Here is a 19,535-nt window from a genome sequence, read left to right on the forward strand (position 1 = left end):
AAGGTGAAGAAAGATGCCCAACGGATTTACTTTACCAAGTGGACCATCCCAGCCTTAACGTAATGGTCTATTTGATTCACCTTTTATTGTTTATTTTATTTTATTTTCACTTGCTAAATACGGGACAGACTTGACTGGGGAAAAGAAAGGAGAGAAAGAAAGAGGGAAAGAGAAACAGTGGGGAAGAGGAACAGTGATAAAGGGCAAAAACCAAAAGCCAACAAAATAAGCAGACAAAAATACATATATCAATCACCTGGATCACCTGTTGAGAAAGAAAAAAGAGAAAACAAGCAGAAGAAAAAAAAGAGTGCAATATAATAAACAACATCATGATGATCTATGTGAATATAACAGTAAATACTAAATATTAAACATTATTGTGCAGCACGTAAGATCGACAGCGCACAGTGTGCTTTGAGGTAGGAGCCAAAAAGGGTGTAGTGTGTGAGCACCTGTGAGTGTAGATCTGTGAGCATGAACACGCTTGTTTTCAAAAGGTTCCTTCATGTAAGGATCAGCTAGAGGGTGTGGAGGGCCACAGCACCGTCCTCCAGGGCATGAAGCAGGTATGGAGGAGATCCAGGCTCCACACATCCAGAGGCCCTCAGAGCACAAGAGACCAAGGAAGACCAACAGAGGGGCAACCGCGCCACTGTCCCAGAAAGAGCTGAGGAGAGCCCCAGATGAGGGCTCACTCAGCAGCCGCGAAGCAGAAGCCAGGGGGGGTTGCAGTGACGTGCCCGTGAGCTCCGCCGGCAGCCAGCTGTGCCTGAGTGACCGAGCCCCAGGCCGAGAGGTCGAAGGCACCCCGCCCCTGAAGTGGCCCGAGCAAGCCCCAGGCTCCAGGCCCCGACAAGCAGCCACCAGGAGTGTGCCAGTGTGTACCTGGACACCCATCCCCAGACACAAAGACCCACCAACGCACCAATGTCTGAGGGCGTCTGCCACTGGCAGGGGAAGTGGTGGGGGGAGATAGGCCTCCATACCATGGAGGGCCTGAGATGTCCCCAGAGAGGTGGCGTCTGATACCCAACCTGACATATGGACACAGACATACAGGCACACACAGATACAAACATCCATAGAGAGACACTGTACACACAATCACACTCCCCAAGCGTACTCTAAGCCCCAGGTCTAGGTACCCTTGCCCTGGAGGGGTAAACTGCACCCAGATCCAGGTAGTGTTACTCTTTTCCCTGGGGTGGAGAGAAGCAGACTGCCCCGACTCCGCAGCAGGGAGGCCCCACATTCCAGACCCCAATCGGACAGCCAACTCCTCCTACCAGCCCCCCACTCCAACAGGCAGCAGAGAACGGGGGGTGTGTGAAGACTCCAAACCTCCCTCCGCCCGCTCGGTAACAGGTTTTCTTAAGGGCATGACTTTCAGATACTCTTCATTTGCCCTTTTTCTATGACCCGCTGTATACCATACCAAGGGATTCTGGTAAACAGCTCTTTGGAAATCAACTTGTTGGTGCAAAAATACTTTTTGGGGGCATTTTTTGGAGCTAGAAATGGGAAAAGGGATGTGTTTTTGTTTCTAGTTGCTACTACCAGCTACTAGTACCTATTACTTGCATTAGGAATCATGTGTCAGTGTTAAACACAGTGTCGGACAGGGTCTTCTGCAGTACGGGGGCCCCACAGGGAACGGTTCTGGCTCCGTTCCTCTTCACCATCTACACTGCAGACTTCTCCCACAATTCCACCCAGTGCTTCCTGCAGAAGTTCTCTGATGACTCTGCAATAGTCGGCCTCATCACTGATGGGGACGACAAGGAGTACAGAGGTCTGACCCAAGACTTTGTGGACTGGTGCCAGCTGAACTACCTCCAGATCAACGCCAGTAAAACCAAGGAACTGGTGGTAGACTTCCGCAGGCACAAGCATTCTCCACTGCAACCACTGAACATCCAAGGTATGGACATTGAGGCTGTGGACAGCTACAGGTACCTTGGTGTTCATCTGAACAATAGACTGGACTGGACTCATAACTCAGACGCCCTCTACAGGAAAGGGCAGAGCAGGCTGTACCTGCTGCGGAGACTCAGGTCGTTTGGAGTGGAGGGCCCACTCCTGAAGACCTTCTATGACTCTGTTGTGGCTTCTGCTATCTTTTATGGTGTGGTCTGCTGGGGCGGCAGCATCTCTGCTGGGGACAGGAAGAGACTGAACAGGGTGATCCGAAGGGCCAGCTCTGTTCTAGGATGCCCTCTGGATCCAGTGGAGGTGGTGAGTGACAGGAGAACGGCGGCTAAGCTGTCATCCCTGATGGACAACATCTCCCACCCCATGCAGCAGACTGTGACAGCACTGACCAGCTCCTTCAGTGGGAGACTGCGGCACCCACGGTGTGGGACGGAGAGATTTTGCAGGTCTTTCCTCCCCACTGCTGTCAGACTCCATAATAAAGACTTTAACTGATCAAGCACACACATCCATACATATGCAATAATACTAAGTGCAATAATCCTTTCTGTCATCGTTGTATTTTTACTCAGTTGTATATAGTATTAGTATTCTATTTTTATCTTATTGTATATTTATTTTATTTTATTCTACTGTATATAGTATTTTATTTTATTCTATTCTGTACAGTTGTGTACTGTATTTATTCTTATTGTATTCTAATTTTTGCTTCATAACTTTTGCACTGTCCACTCCTGCTGTGACAAAACAAATTTCCCACGTGTGGGACTAATAAAGGTTATCTTATCTTATCTTATCTTATCTTAAACCACTCACAAAAACATGGTCAGTTACATACACAGTATAATATAGCATGCGTTTATTTCTTTAAATTCAGAAGTTACTGTGAAGCATCGATTAATTGGACAGAAATATTCGGTGTTTGTTAAATACACACTCAACTCAATTGTATGCTCTTTTTTGCTTCAAGTACTAATATCACAAACATTTTGGGGCCTTGGACATTTAGCATTCTGAAACCTCTTTTTTTACTCATGTATCCATGTTTTAAGTAAGTTACCGCTGTCATATTTCACAGGCTATTAGCTCCAGGTCAACTGTGAAGCTTTTACTCTGCACAGTCAGACAAACAGATGTTTTATGTAGGTTAAAATAATATTAACTTACATACTGACAGAAAGGAAGTGCTAGTTTGGATGTATGATATACATATCACACATTATATTGGACTAATACATGTATCATGCATTTAACCATACAATCTTATTTTGAAGCTTGCTTATTTATGCAGGAAAATATTTATCAGTTAAAAGATGTCAGCTGTATTTTTGGATAGTGTATATGTATAAATGTTTGTGAATGAGTCGGACCCACACTGTGTTTAGTAATTGTTTGGTAGCTAGTTTATGGCACACACAATGCTTCCAGATCGGCGCCTCTGTGTTTTCTGTGGCGAGCTGTCCAGCTGGCTCCACACTCCACTCGCCCACTGTCGGTCCCCGGTGTCGCTAAAGAAGGAACAGAGTTCATCAGTCTAATTCCCTCCACCTGGCCCTAAGCCTCCTTGGCACTGCCCCCCGAGCCCGCTCCACCACCCCTCCTCTGCAGCGGAGCCAAGACCACACCTCCCGGCCACAATGTTCATTCTGTCAAATTACTAATATATGTCAAGTATTCTGTGATTTATGAAGGAAAATCTAATGACAATGCTCTCAGTCTGTCACAATCATATATATACCACATATGAGTTTTTTTGCATAGCTTCTTTAAAAGCTGAATTTAAAGTGCATTGACAGACGAGCAAAATCAGGGCTCAGTCGTGGACTCATGCCACCCTCATTATTGTCTTGATTTTGTTCATCATTGCCTTATTACATCTCCCCCTGATGTGTGTAGTTAGTTCTTCTTTGTGAGGTCTTTGCCTTTCCACCTTTCTGTTCCTGTGCCTCTCTGTTTTCAGTTTGTTTCTGTAGCTCTTGGATTTTGTTTATTAGCTGGCTTTTCCTGACACGTAGTGCAGCACTTTGTGTTTATTTCAAGTGAGTTTTACAAGCAATAAAAAAGTTTTTTAGCTACTAGAAACTTCTGTCTCCCTTGATACCAGCTGCTGGGTTTGTGGAAAACACAGATTTCTAACTGGAATAGATACTCACTATAGGGTAAATACCAATTCAAAGTAATATAAGATGGAAAGAGGACTACAAAAAAGTTCATAAAAGTTGTCTTGAAAAGTAATTTTGAGTAACACTCACACACACACACACACACACACACGCTGATTCTTTTCTCCTTGGGCAGCGTGTCCCCTGCGGCCCTGGATGGCAAGAGCACCGGCACGTTTTTGATTTTTTCTTGGTTCCTTGAAATACTTGATACTCCATATACCATTTTAATACCATGGTTAAATAAAAATAAGGGAATTTAGAGAAACACTTTTTAAACTTAAATAATTGTGTTTCCCAATTAAATTTACTCTATGAATGTTACACATGATAACATTTGGTGCTTAACTCCCACGTAACATGTTTTATTATTAGCCACAGCTGTTTAACTATCTTAATGATAACAGATTGCTAAGGTGGCTATCAGATAAATGCCAATAGTTAAAGAGCTAATATTAGTATGCGTGCTGGCTTGGTTAGCTATGCTAATTGTTTATGTTGACTCAATAGCTTTGTTGAAACTCTATATTTACTGACCTCAAAAAATTCCATATAAAGACCGGAGTGTCACACAAGGTACTTCACAGAGTTTGTTGTGCTGCTGTTCATCTGTTCGGCTCTTAGTGAAGGGAAGCTGTGTACTTGTCTCTTGCAGCAGTGCCGTGTGTGAAGTTGTGCGTCAGCTGGAGGACGGAAAGCTGGTACCATTTGTGTTAGTGCTGTTGCAGACGAGTAGTAATTTTTAGTATCAATTAGTATCAGAGTACAAATTTTTCAACAACCCTACTTGGTACATGCTGAGCACAGTATCTACGATATTTTATTTTTTTAAAGAAAAAAAAAAGCATTTTCAGAACTTACCACAAGTGTCGGTTCTGTTGGCAACACTATTTTTTTTAAAAAAACTTTAGCATATTGTTAAAATCAAATTAAAATATACATGGAGCCACTGGATAGGTAGCAGAACTGGGGTGATGTTGTCTGCTAAAGCCTGTAGAAACTAGTGGAGGCGGTGTCGTAACTTTTTCATTTGTGCCAGAAAGCAGGAGGTTACAGAGAGTCAAGCCTAGAGAAAATAAGCTTGTGAATGACTTTTCCCAGGTCACCGTGTGAGAGCATTCATCTTAAATTGCTATCAGCTATTACTACACAATGGTGAAGCATCTCATATAAGCAATAAATTTAACCTTAAGCTCAACCTTGTCATTAGGCAATAAATGCCAAATCAAAATGGCTGTAAACATCTGCCTTGGTTAAGCTTTCTTCAAACCAACAAAACTATGTACAAGATCACAAGTTATACTAGGTCATCATATCCCTCCAGAAAGCAATCCTTTTAGATTTCAAAAAGTTTACATTTTGAATATTTTTTTAAAATACTTCCATAATTACTAACTATTAGCTAAATACAACAAGACTAACCGGATGATGCATATTTCAGCAGTAGAGAAAAGACAGCAACAACCTGGAAGAGATATTTTTATCCAAATATCAATGATTGCTTTGCCACAAGTGCCTCAATTCTTCATGGCATGGAGTCAACAAAGTGCCAAAATCACTGCGGGGTGGCTGTAGCTCCGGAGGTAGAGCAGGTCATCCCCTAATCACATGGTTGGTGATTCAGTTCCTGGCAGCTCTGGTCTATATGCCAAACTATCCTTGGGCAAGATACTGACCACAAATTGCTCTCTGATGCATTCATCGCTGTGTGAATGTTAAGATCAAAAACACATGAATGGGTGAATATACACACACACACACACACACACACACACACACACACACACACACACACACATATATATATATATATATATATATATATATATATATATATATATATATATATATATATATATATTTAACCCTCCTGCCATCCTTTAAAAAACTCACACCCATCACCCTAGGGACCATTCTCAGCCACGCCATAAAAAGACCATATATCCATATTTTATTCCACTTTAAATTAGCCAACCTTGTAAAACTACTTCTCCCTGAAATATTCATGTAAAGTTTTAATTATATTTTCGTTGTTTTAACCCTTCAAATCCCAGTGTTATTACATGAGCGCCCTGTGTTATAAGCCCCAAAAACCAAAAAACGAAACTAAATATTTCCACAAAAAACCAGTTGAAGTAATATGTGATTGTCATTATAAGTAGGCCTTTAGATGGACCAAAGATTGGCACCAACATACATTTTGACCTGCCATTATTTTTTTTGCATTTTTTTTGCAATTTAAAAATTAAAACTTCAAGGCCCTGAGTCTTCATTGACATCCAAGAAAAGAAGAAAAAATAAAATCATATGATGATAATTTGGGGTTGAAAAATAGCGTTTATAATGGAAGTCAATGGGCAGAAAATGGTCCCCAGGGTGATGGGTGTGGGGATTTCTGCTGCTCAGCCATTTTAGGCTGATTTAAGGAATTCACACTGGAATATTAACATTGACAGGTAAAAACTATCCTGTGGCAAGTTTGGTTATATTCCACTGAACACAGTGGAAATGGCAGCCATTTAACACATAGCAGTGGCACAAAAAGGTCCCAAGAAGGCAGGAAGGATATATATACACTCAACAAAAATATAAACGCAACACCTTTGTTACTGCTCCCATTCCCCATGGGATGGACGTAGAGACCTAAAATTCATTCCAGATACACAATATAACCATCCCTCCCAAACAGTGGTCACAAATCAGTCCAAATGTGTGGTAGTGGGCACATCTGCCATATTGAGATAATCCATCCCACCTCACAGGTGTGCCACATCAGGATGCTGATCTGACATCATGAGTAGTGCACAGGTGTACCTCAGACTGCCACAACAAAAGGCCACCCTGGAATGTGCAGTTTTGTCTCACAGCAAAATGCCACAGATGCCACAAGCAATGAGGGAGCGTGCAACTGGCATGCTGACAGCAGGAATGTCAACCAGATCTGTCGCCCGTGCATTGAATGTTCATTTCTCAACCATAAGCCGTCTCCACAGGCGTTTCAGAGAATATGGCAGCACATCCAACCGGCCTCACAACCGCAGACCTCGTGTAACCACACCAGCCCAGGACCTCCACATCCAGCAGGTTCACCTCCAAGATCGTCTGAGACCAGCCACCCAGACAACTGCTGGAACAATTGGTTTGCACAACCAAACAATTTCTGCACAAACTGTCAGAAACCGTCTCAGGGACGCTCAACTGCATGCCCGTCGTCCTCATCGGGGTCTTGACCTGACTCCAGCTCGTCGCCGTAACAGACATGTGTGGGCTAATGCTCACATTCGATGGCGTCTGGCACGTTGGAGAGGTGTGCGCTTCACGGATGAATCATGGTTCACATTGTTCAGGGCAGATGGCAGCTGAGAATGTCCCAGTTCTTGCATGGCCAGCATACTCACCGGACATGTCACCCATTGAGCATGTTCGGGATGTGCTTGACCGGCGTATACGACAGCGTGTACCAGTTCCCACAAATATCCAACAACCTCGCACAGCCATTGAAGTGGAGTGGACCAACATTCCACAGGCCACAATTGACAATCTGATAGACTCCATGCGACGATGTGTTGCACTGCATGAGGCAAATGGTGGTCACACCAGATACTGACCGGTTCTGGGTCCCCAGACCCCCAATAGAGCAAAAAACTGCACATTCCAGGGTGGCCTTTTGTTGTGGGCAGTCTGAGGTACACCTGTGCACTACTCATGATGTCAGATCAGCATCCTGATGTGGCACACCTGTGAGGTGGGATGGATTATCTCAATATAGCAGATGTGCCCACTACCACACATTTGGACTGATTTGTGACCACTGTTTGGGAGGGATGGTTATATTGTGTATCTGGAATGAATTTTAGGTCTCTACGTCCATCCCATGGGGAATGGGAGCAGTAACAAAGGTGTTGCGTATATTTTTTTGTTGAGTGTATATATATATATATATATATATATATATATATATATATATATATATATATATATATATATATATACGCACACGAGTTCCTTTCCCATGGAATCAAGATTTAAAAGATTATAGAGCTGAGGACAGTGTGTACACGTATACATAGTATGTCATTACTTGTCTGACACAGTTGCCTATTATGCTCACATAGGATAAGTACTCTTTGCAGCGGAAAGGTGGGTGCTTGTATCAGACTGTTTGATGGACAACAAAATGAATAGAGTGGTGGATGTGATAAAGAGAGTGCGAAGGAGAAGTGAGTGGTTATTCAGTAAGGAGCCCACATACACACATTCACGCAAGGGAAGGAGAAAGTGAAGTTTTTGTAGGAAGAAAAATCAATAAGCGGGGCTATGAAAAATGAAGCTGCTTCCCAAAAAATCCTATTTCTCGTTTTTATTCCTCTTTTGAGCATGATAAAATTGCATTTTGAGCCTTTTGAAACAAGACTAGAGTATCTTTTGCACTAGAAAACGTTCATTTTTATAATAGGGAGAGAATATCTGATTAACAAAGTATAAGCTCTAGAAACACATATGTGTCACAGATCACAGTCACAGATCTAAATTACTGATGAAGGCACCATCAAAATCCTATTTTCTGCTATATACTTTGTCATATCTGTTAAAGTATGTAAAAGCCTGTCGTGTAAAAGCAACGCTTAAGAGAACAGTCGAGTTGTACTTTACCCTGAAAACAGAAAACAAACTTAACTGGGGGTTTCTAAAGCTCCAGTCAATCTCAGTGTAATACACTAAAATGCTTACAGAAGTTATTTGTCTGGGTCCATTGACTAAATCCAAATTAGAACAGACTGAAGTAGTCATTTAAAGGACTTTGACAAGAAGCCCGTGGAACTAATTAAGGACCATGGTTTGTGTTTGAGAAAAATTATATTTTGATACTGTGCATTTCACCCCTAAGAAGCAAGCATTGGATGTTAATTATTCATCAGTGATGTTTAAGTTTTGTTGTCCAACAAATGAGAGTAGTGGTAAGATTAGAGGATTTGAGATCCAATTAAAAGGTGAGACATCGACCCCAAATCAAGTCACCAGCCAAAACTGGTAAACATAATTTTAAATTTAGGTTCTACATTTTGAATTACTTCAAATCCAAGATGTTGATTACCTAAAATTAATCTTTATTCAAATTTTCATTTAAATAAAGCTAATAAGGAAACATTTCTTTTAGGTTTCTTTGCGACTGCGCTCTCCAAAATATTACTGCACACATACTGTTGGGTCTAAACTCAGACCCCGCTGTATCCAGGACTTATTCCCATGAAAGAAAAGCAAGGCAACAGTGTTCGATCGATTTCTTGCGCAAGGGAGGCCTCTCGTCTGTGACCAGCACGTTGAAATGACCACGCTGGTGGCCTCCTCTCGCCGCCTTTTATTGACAAACTTCAAACAATAGTTTACAAAACACCTCCCCTTGCAACCCCCTTTGGTTACAAAGACAAGGCACTGTATGTAAGTGTGTGTGTGTGGGTGTTATGTGAGAATGTGTGTGTGTGTGTGTGTGTGTGTGTGTGTGTGTTTGATCAAAGGGTCATAAAACCTAAAAGCAGGAACAACATCCTTGGTCATAAAGAGGGTAGTCTTCCCCCACACCCAATGTATGGTTTACCAAAGATAACACAGTGAAACCATACAAAGGGTAGGAAGCTCTACCAAACATCAAACAGATCTTCAAGTTAGGATGTATCTACAATAAAACCTCCCCCAGCACAGAGTGGCTGGAGAGGTGGTCAGGATCAAAGGAATGGCTTTGATCCTACTGCTTAAACTAAGACTGTACAAATTTAAGAAACACAATGGCAACATTCAACAATTAGACTTAACATTTCCCTCCTTTTTGTCATTGTTCTTAAATTTCAACTTATGCACCCTTTGTTTAGACAGTGTCAGTGTAGATTTCATTCATGCACAGTAAACTACATCCTATACATAAGCAAATCAGTATCAACAGTTCAAAAACAGGAATTAATATCTTCAAAAGAAGATGCCACCAAGGACCAGACAGTAACCAAGCTATCCAGCCTTGTGGCGGATCTACTCCTGTCGTGCAATTCATTATGTATTTCTTCAAGTAAACAACTGAATGTCAAAGGTCAAACAAGAAGAATCATCATTCTCAAAAATCATATGTCACTACAATCCAACTGTATACAGACATAGGTATTTAAACGCATCAGTTGACTTTATTGTTTGTCCATGTGGCTCTCAGCTAACTTCAAAGCTGCAGCCTGGTCAACACCCTTCTTTATGACTCCTATCAACCCCCCAAATCTTCTCACTGTAGGCATCCTGTGGGGGTTAGAGTCAACTTGTGAATTATCTGCATTTACAACTCTTCTCCTGTCCTGTTGTCACCACAGAAAAAGCTTTGTAAAGGAAATTGGATCCAGCTGTTTTGATCTTCTTGGCTCAAAACCTCAAGTGTTCATGATGTAAATGTAGACAAAAGGCTTCTCTGTTTACATCCTTCTTGCAGAAGACAAAAGAATAAGTGATGTTACCATGTTCCATGGTTAATCTCCAACTTGGGCTAATCCATTGTCCTTCGTACACATAGGCAATTGGCCTGTTTCCAGTTCGTTTAACTGTATAATGTCCTGCAACAAGTCATATTCTTTGAGTCAGACGAGCAGGTCTGTCTCACCAGAGCAGTTCACCTTCCCAGCTACTGGTGAATCAACCTTCCATTCAGGTTATGAGGAATTGGAAAGTTGAAAAGTTGGCAGTGTTCCTGGATGTGTTGCTAAAGCAACCAAACAAACTGTCTCGCTCCAAGTGATGCTATCCGGTTGTGTTCTTAAACTGCCACCAGTAGTTGGTTGAAAACCCATGCGGGTACTGGGTGTGATTTGCTCTGTCCCAATGCGCTCCTGTCATCCCACTCAGGGTCCACAGGCACAAGAAGATGCACAGCACATTCCCAGCCATTCTGATGAGTACCTGTGGCTCAGTTGGTTTCTTCACCGGATTGAGACGAGGGGCCCTGGAGGCTTTCCCCCCCTTTGTTCCCGGTCTTCCTGCCACTTACTCCGAGCTGGCCTGGATGTGTGTCACCTTCTTGCAGTGCGCTTGATGTATCCAAGTGTTCCTTCCAGCAATCTTCACTGCTGTGGTCGTCGTCAGCAGCATCCGATATGGACCTTCCCACCATGGACTGGACCAGCACTTCCTCTCCATGGCCTTATCATCATCCAATCTCCAGACTTCAGGCTCTGCTCCTGCGAAGAAACAGAATCATCTGGCAGATCATTTGTTCTCATGACTACTTTACTTTTAAACATTTTCAAGCATCTAATCTGCTAATATGCTCTCTCTTCTGCTTTTCTATCATCACTACAGAAGACTGGAACTCTAAATGCTCTAACATGTGTAATCTCAAAGAGTCAGACCATTCTCTGTTGGAGTAATCCTCATGTACTTATTCTATACAGTCTAACCATGTCCTGCCTGTCTTCCTAAATCTTAACTTTACTGTCTGCAAAAGTTTTTTTTTTAAAGTATTTAATAATCCTAGAGTGAGTATAACGACTGCTCATCTCCCTCCTGTTTGAGACATGGCATAGCCAATGGCTCAAAATAGCAGCAGTCTTATACAAATTATTAGGCAGTACTGGTTTATCACACAGATAAAAAAATCATCCTGCAAGCTTGCTCCCTCTGTAAGTCACAACTATTGTCCTGCAGTAGGTGAGTGGGCCTGCATGTCTGCTAATGCTGTACTGATAAAAGGTTAACACCATGTTTAACTAAAGCTGCCTCTTTTGCGATCTTATCTGCAAAAACTTCCCCTAATGCAACCGGATCTTTCCCTCACATGTGTGCTGCACATTTACAAACGGCAATTCCACTGGTTAATAACGCTGCATCCAGCAGAATTTGCAAGAGTTTGGTGTGTTCTGCAGGTTTCCCTGTAGAGGTTGTCACACCTCGTCTCACTCACTGCACTACAAAGAAATGTACAGTAGCAAATGTATACTACCTATCAGTGTATATTGTCTCTCTACAGCTTTACACGCTTCCGTTAAAGCTAGCATCTCTGCTGCTCAAGCAAACATGAAACATGCTAGTTGTCCTACATAGATAACTCTCTCTCACTGTCAGCTACAGTAAAACGTGTTCTAGTCTGTCCCTCTGCTGTTGTAAAACTCAAATCATCAACAAACCAAACCTTTCCCTCAACGAGTGGCACATCTATTAAGTCATCCCTCAGCTTACACGTCTTCTCCTCGCGCTCTCTACACTCATGAGAAGTGTCCTCCTCCGTTGGCAAAAAGGGTTTGACAGATTCAGAATTCTGCACCACTTTATGGTAATATGTGTGGTTGTGAGAGTAACAGTAACATTAAAGACAAGTGTCTTGTAGGTGACAGAAATGTAAGTTTAGTCTGCAATAGTAAACATCTACCTCGTGTGGAACTAACAATTGCAAAAGGTGAAATAAACTATTGAAACATTGTACAGCTTAAGCTGCTGCACATACTGATCTCACGCATGGAGGTAAAGCACGAGCAACTAGAGCTAATCTTTTAGGATAGTAAGTTACTGGCTTCACTTGTGGAAAAAGTGCTGTTAGTTATTTTACAGTCACCTGGCATTTGTGCTGTTCACAGAACCACAAGTCCATCGCTGGACCTCCTCTGCGCTGTCACTTTTTGGAGCTTGGCACGCTCCCTCAGGTTCCATTTTCCAACGCTGAAAGTCTCCTTGTGACAATCCTTTGGAAGCCCAGTAGCACAGCTCTCTGTGCTGAAGGTGATCTCCGATCCTCCTGAAGACTCCCTCCAGGCCTCAGCTTCCATCTTGTGGACGATCCTCTCAGTCTCTCCTTCTCATCATGGCACCTCACGACATCTACAAATTGAAAAAAATGACACTCCTCTCGCCACACGGCTTTCGCCATGTGTCAACTCCCCAATGAGACATGTACAAGAGTGTTGCACAGTCTCCCTAAAACAATCTCCAGGGTTTGTCCCTTGGAGCAGCTTCACTCCAAGCTGTAACCCTGTGTAAGAACATTAATCAGCACTTAAATGTTCAGCTTGTTTAACTCCCAGCTCCTGTATCACAGAAGACAAAGTCTTAAATTTAAACAACTTCACATTTGCAACCAACTGTAGATCATAAGAGTAATAAAGTATTCAGCATCACAGAGACAAGTATCATTGCAGGTTTATTCTAAACTCATTAATCTCCTACGTTTTCCCATAATTTATTCCAAATTATTTAACATCTCAATGTTATTCCACATTGTAATCAGTGAACTTCACTTATAGGCCATCAAAGCCTCATCTGAACATGGATGCACCACTTGCATAGGTTTAATACTTGTAAATAAACAGCTAATCACACAAATCACTGCAACAATAATAGAAAACATTGTTTAATATTAATTCTGGACCCCACCTCTTGACGCATGGACACTTCTCATGCGTCAACTCACCAAACCTGGATCCCTGTCTTAAAAACTGGCTCCACCAGGAGCCTGCATACTCACCATCATGGCCTGGAAAACAAGATCTGGAAGTAAAATCAAACTTCACACTTATAAACAAGTATATCACAAGGGTAACAAGCATTCAGCATCAGCAAGACAAGTGTCATGTGCAGGTTTTCTCAAATCATTAAATCACTATTGTTACCATAATTCGCCTCAAACATGGATCATCCCATGTGCTCAGTTAACATTAATGTAATCGGTGACTTCTCTTAAGCAAAGTCACTCCACTCATATATTTATTATGGGTCCAAAAGTGGCCAGCAAATGAGCCCATAATAAACTATTCCATAAATATCGTAATCTCTTATTTGTTTTACTCATGTCACTTGTCCGCTTCTGCTGAATGCTACATGCACTCTTAAAGAAAACAAAACCTGTAATAAAGAAACAAACATCCACCAGTTGTTCTGCTAAAAACCACATCATCAAATCACATGAAAAACTGCAATGCTGTAAGAAAAAATGCAAATGTTAGCGCTGCGCAGGTGTGTACACACTTTCTCACAGTAACTTCTGTGAGTACCACAAGCCCATGAATAACACACCTCTGATAGATTCACAAACATAAAAATGGCATTTAAAAGGTTAAACCATCACGCAACCTCAGATGTTGCTATCATCTTTCTGCTCCTGTAACAGAGACACACACAGAGATACATCCACACCTTTGTCAAGTGGGGGTTGACTTCACACAATGGTGTTAAGTCAGTCAGTCAGTTCCCGATTTATTTTAAAATTCTTACTCATTCACTCAGTGATTCCTTCTTTTGCTAATTGTGGAAATTATCGTCGCATTCGTTTCCACGCTCAGCAAAACAACGTCATTTCAAAAAGAAAAATAATTTAGACTGGATTTCCTCGTTGAATCCTTTTGGACAGGAATTTGTTTCCTGATTGTCCCAAATAAGAGCCCATTTTAATTTTGGGGAAGCTCACTTTGCAACAGTTTTCTCGACGACGCTTCGATTCTAATCGTGCAGATCTGCTCAACAGAGATCATCAAACAAAACTTTCAGTGCACCATGAAAGTAACAAAATAAAAGAAAGAAAATAAAAGAAATCAAAGAAAATAAAGGAAAGATAGGCCTTGTTTAAATCATGACACGTGTTCTTCATGCCAGGGGGATAAATCGTAACAAAAGACAAATCAAACAGCCAGTTTAATCTCAAACATTCATCCAATCAGCCATACACACAACATACAGCATAACCCTGTTGTCTTAGCACATAATAAGTTTTAGTTCTCATGTAACTAAATGTGTGCCATGGTAAAACTTCTTCACACACCAGAAACTCACAATCAGCTCACTCAACTCACTCATTTAAGACCTCTCATCAGCATTCTGTTTCCTCCTCTATGATGCAACCATCTGTCCTCCTATAATATTCAGTCCACTAGTCTATGTATCACTTTCATCTTACTAGTGACTTGGACAAGATGACAAACAGAATCTCATGCTTAAGATGCTGTCTGGTCTCATGAGTATCATTGTATGTGTATATGCATGTAGGGTTAGTATGGTTAATGCATTTTCAGTATGTTTTTGTGTTCATCTCTCATCACACTTCCATTATTCTCATCACTGCTTAAAACAACACACATCTCTCTGTTTTTTTTCTTTAACTGTACTTTTCTCCAAAACAGAAAATAGCATTACAGCTGTTTCAGACTGAGAAACACCAAACACTCTTCGTGCTATCATTCATCCACACAACTATTTTATTTCTTTTTGTCCACTGGGCAGGTGACATGCAGAATCACGTCTGCCCCAGCTGGATACCTTTCACACACACCATGACGTCAGACACTCTCACACTCATGGAATTGATCAGGAGAAAAACTTTCTTCATCTTCACACTCTGTTACAGAAACACCATATGTTTTGTTTTTTTTTTTTGTTTTTTTTTTGTGTTGTGTCAGGGATGGATATGTAGTTGTAACGTTTGTGTTCACTAACTTTACTTTCTGTTTCCTACCCTGCCAAGTCTGTCTTGGACTCAATGCTGCTCCTAATATGCCTTTAATCTCTCCTCCACTTCTGCCTCTGCTCTCTCACGCTCTTCTCTGACTCTACTTTCTGCTAACATTCTTGCTCTTTCTAATGCTTTTCTATGGTGTTGTTCTAGAGTAGTTGCAGTGGATTGAGCTGTAGTTTCATCCTCAGGTTTCACAACTACTTCTTGCAATATTGCTCTTTTAACATTCTGTGCTTCTCTCCTCTTCTGAGCCTGCTCCAGCCACAACTTAGCAACTGCTAACTGCAATTCCTTCCTCTGCTTCGCTTTACCTGTTTTACCTGCTACACTTACAGCTATTCTTTCTACCAGCATTTTACACTGAACTTCCACTAATGTCCCTTCAAATCCACATTTCTTATACCAACAACCTACATACTGCGTGCTGCCTGGTAAAACTTTCTGCATAAATTTTACATCTCCTTCTAAGGCAGACTTACACATTTTATTCTCCATTACAAGACAACAATCAGCCACACTCACGCAGACCACGTCTGGCCCGCACACACACAACATAGGCCTATCGCTTGCGTCTGCACGCACAGCTAGCGCTCTCTGTTGAAAACTCTCAAACGCCCCATATGGCGGAGAATTCAACCTTCGGACACTCTCCAACGCCCCAAATGGCGGAGATTCCGGACTCTGAACCTAGGTTCTCTCCACGCCCCAAATGGCGGAGAACTCTCTACGCCCCAAACGGCGGAGAAGCCTGCGTCTCTCTCACGCGGCTAGCGCGCTCCCGGACTCACGTTTAACGCACAGCCCGTAGCCGCTCTCTATTGTTTTGGGTCCACGTGCGCTCTCGTGACCAGCGCTCCCCGGGACTCAAACGTTTCACGCAGAATCACGGTGACGCGTATCTAGGATCCCACATTCATTCACACGGTTATAGAGACGCTCTCTAAGGCCTTCTGTACTCACTGTTTGTTTACGTTCATGGGAAGAGTCTCTGGATCCCGTCAATCGTCATCCATCCCGAGGGGAGGTCAGGCGCAAACTTCCCGGCCTGGTGGCAAGCCAAAAACACCAGGGCTTTACGTCAATCATCCCAGACGTTGCGGTGGCGTCCTCTCCCTCTCCTCGGTGGATGCAATGTGTTAGGCTCCGGCTCCGAAGGACCAAAAAATGTTGGGTCTAAACTCAGACCCCGCTGTATCCAGGACTTATTCCCATGAAAGAAAAGCAAGGCAACAGTGTTCGATCGATTTCTTGCGCAAGGGAGGCCTCTCGTCTGTGACCAGCACGTTGAAATGACCACGCTGGTGGCCTCCTCTCGCCGCCTTTTATTGACAAACTTCAAACAATAGTTTACAAAACACCTCCCCTTGCAACCCCCTTTGGTTACAAAGACAAGGCACTGTATGTAAGTGTGTGTGTGTGGGTGTTATGTGAGAATGTGTGTGTGTGTGTGTGTGTGTGTGTGTGTGTGTTTGATCAAAGGGTCATAAAACCTAAAAGCAGGAACAACATCCTTGGTCATAAAGAGGGTAGTCTTCCCCCACACCCAATGTATGGTTTACCAAAGATAACACAGTGAAACCATACAAAGGGTAGGAAGCTCTACCAAACATCAAACAGATCTTCAAGTTAGGATGTATCTACAATAAAACCTCCCCCAGCACAGAGTGGCTGGAGAGGTGGTCAGGATCAAAGGAATGGCTTTGATCCTACTGCTTAAACTAAGACTGTACAAATTTAAGAAACACAATGGCAACATTCAACAATTAGACTTAACACATACAATCTGATGTACTCCTTACAGCTGACTATCAGACCTGAAGGTAACTGTGTACCTTTATTTTTTTGTTTTTTTGTTTTTTATTTTACTTAGATCATTTATATCTCCAGAGGCTGTAAAAGGTACACATGCTGGGTGCAATTTGCTGATGGGGGATCCCCCAACCCTCTGGTAATGTATCCCAGCCTCTGCTAAATAGTTTTTATCCTCTATGGTGTCATAATTGTATCTGATTCCACTCTATTAAATCAGAAAGTATCACTGTTTCAGTGTTAAAAATACTCTTTATTAAGTAAAGGAGAATCAGCGTGAAAAAAATTCCTAAAACTACTCCAGCAACATGTTAATAACTTGCCTGATCACCATCGAAATTTTTGGAAGAGGTGAGCTTTGCAGCTTCTTTCTTTTAAGTTGTTATATTGCACCTATGTGCCAGAACTGCTGTCTGTGACATCCTGCAGGTATGTATGACGTTTGTGAAGAAATACACACATAGTTTGTTGGTGTTGCAAGTGAAAGTGCAACTGCTGCGATGGGCTGATACAGAGGAGCAGTCACACCCCTAACTGAAAAGATCAACCCTAACCAGACAGACCTTTGTTCACTGTATCATTAAAAGCTAGAACTTGTGGTCCACGATGCTTTAAAAAGCATTAAATTTCACATGAGTTATATTTGCACGTTTATTTACTTCAAAGCCTGCTGGTGATATCAGTAAATGTAACAGAGTTGCCTCCTTCTCTGTCCACAGACTTTTAGATGAACATTTAGATGTACTTCTGCAGGAAAGCAGAAAAAGTCAGTCATCAAAGCAAACTGTTTTCTGAGTAAAACGATAGAAACACATATATCCCTATTGTAAAAGGGATCTTTTACATGTAAATTGTGCGTGTAAATCACTATACAGACAATTTAGAGCTTGGTCAAGTTCATAATTTATTCTGTGAATGTCACATTGACTGTAGTACAGTAATAAATACTGTAACAGGCTTCACATTATATAGCTCCACTGTAACAATCCTTAGGTAGGTGGTACGTGTCAAAGTAACATCCACAAAGATAGCATGATCCAAGGTTTCCCAGCAGAACATTGCCCGAAGCATCACACCACCTCTGCTAGCTTGCCCTTTTTCCATATTGAATCCTGGTGCCAGGTGCTCCCCGAGCAATGCACACATACCCAGTCGTGTAAAGGAAAATGTAATTCATCAGACCACTGCCTTCTATTTCTCTGTGATCCAGTTCCGATGTTCATGTGCCCATTGCTGGCCCTGTCGCCAGTGGGCCGGCATCAGCATGGCCACCCTGACTGGTTTACAGCCTAATATGCAACAAACAGCAATGCACTGTGTATTCTGAAACCTTTCTATCAGAGGCAGTGTTGCATTTTTCTGCAGTTTGAGCTATAGTAGCTCATCTGTTGGATCAGCCCACACAGCCCAGCCTTTGCTTCCCATGGGCATAAGTGAGCATAAGTTGCTGGTTCATTATTGTTCCTTCCTTGGAGTTTTGACATATACTGACCACTGCAGACCAGAAACACCCCGACAAGAGCTGCAGTGTTGGAGATGCTCTGACCCAGTCAAGCCATCACAGTTTGGTCCTTTAAAACTGGCTGAAATCCTTACACTTGACCTTTTTTTCCCACCACTAACAGTTGTCATGATGAAGAGAAAGTCAGTATTTTTAACTTCACCTACCTGATCAGTCTATTAAATAGACTCTGTTTAATGTGAGTTAATAGGTAACACTTCTACTTTTCAACCTTATTTCAAAAAGTCAGGTTTGTAATTTCCTCCTTTGTTTGAATTCATCTTTGTTCAAATTAAGCTTTTATTTTTCAATTTTCACTGCCTCATGAGTCTGCATCCTCCTTCCATGCAAACTATGACAAAATAAGTTAAAATATGTAAAGTGCACTCACTCCCAGCAGTTTGCCATTTGCCATGTTTCCACTGGGCTACAGAGATGCCAAACTGTGAGAGGGGGAAAATATTTATAGCAAAACCTTCCACATGATCTGTTTGTGCTGCCCCTGCAAGCTTTGTGTATTCTTTAAAGTGCAACAATTTAGGTACTTGCTGAGAAATCTGCCATGGTTTTGACACTTTTTTTTTTAAGTCGACAACCTAGTAGAGTGTGGTAGTTTTCAAGCTGACTGTCGAGCTGTCTCAGGCAGTCTGAGTTCTCAGCTCGGGCG

The 19,535-nt window shown here is 42.1% G+C and overlaps 1 long non-coding RNA gene across 1 annotated transcript; it reads right to left on the reverse strand.

The window, feature by feature from the left end:
* Positions 1–9,374: 9,374 nt before the first annotated feature.
* Positions 9,375–17,328, reverse strand: LOC146572030 (uncharacterized). The gene is made up of 2 exons (XR_014892651.1): positions 16,519–17,328; positions 9,375–12,935 (listed from the first exon to the last, which is right to left on the reverse strand). It is a non-coding gene; the product is annotated as an uncharacterized LOC146572030 (long non-coding RNA).
* Positions 17,329–19,535: the final 2,207 nt, after the last annotated feature.

The sequence above is a fragment of the Mchenga conophoros genome, linkage group LG6 (genome assembly GCF_057382185.1).
Source record: "Mchenga conophoros isolate Kocher_MC1m ecotype Shallow Benthic linkage group LG6, M_conophoros_male_GT1.1, whole genome shotgun sequence".
NCBI classification, from domain to species: Eukaryota; Metazoa; Chordata; class Actinopteri; order Cichliformes; family Cichlidae; genus Mchenga; species Mchenga conophoros.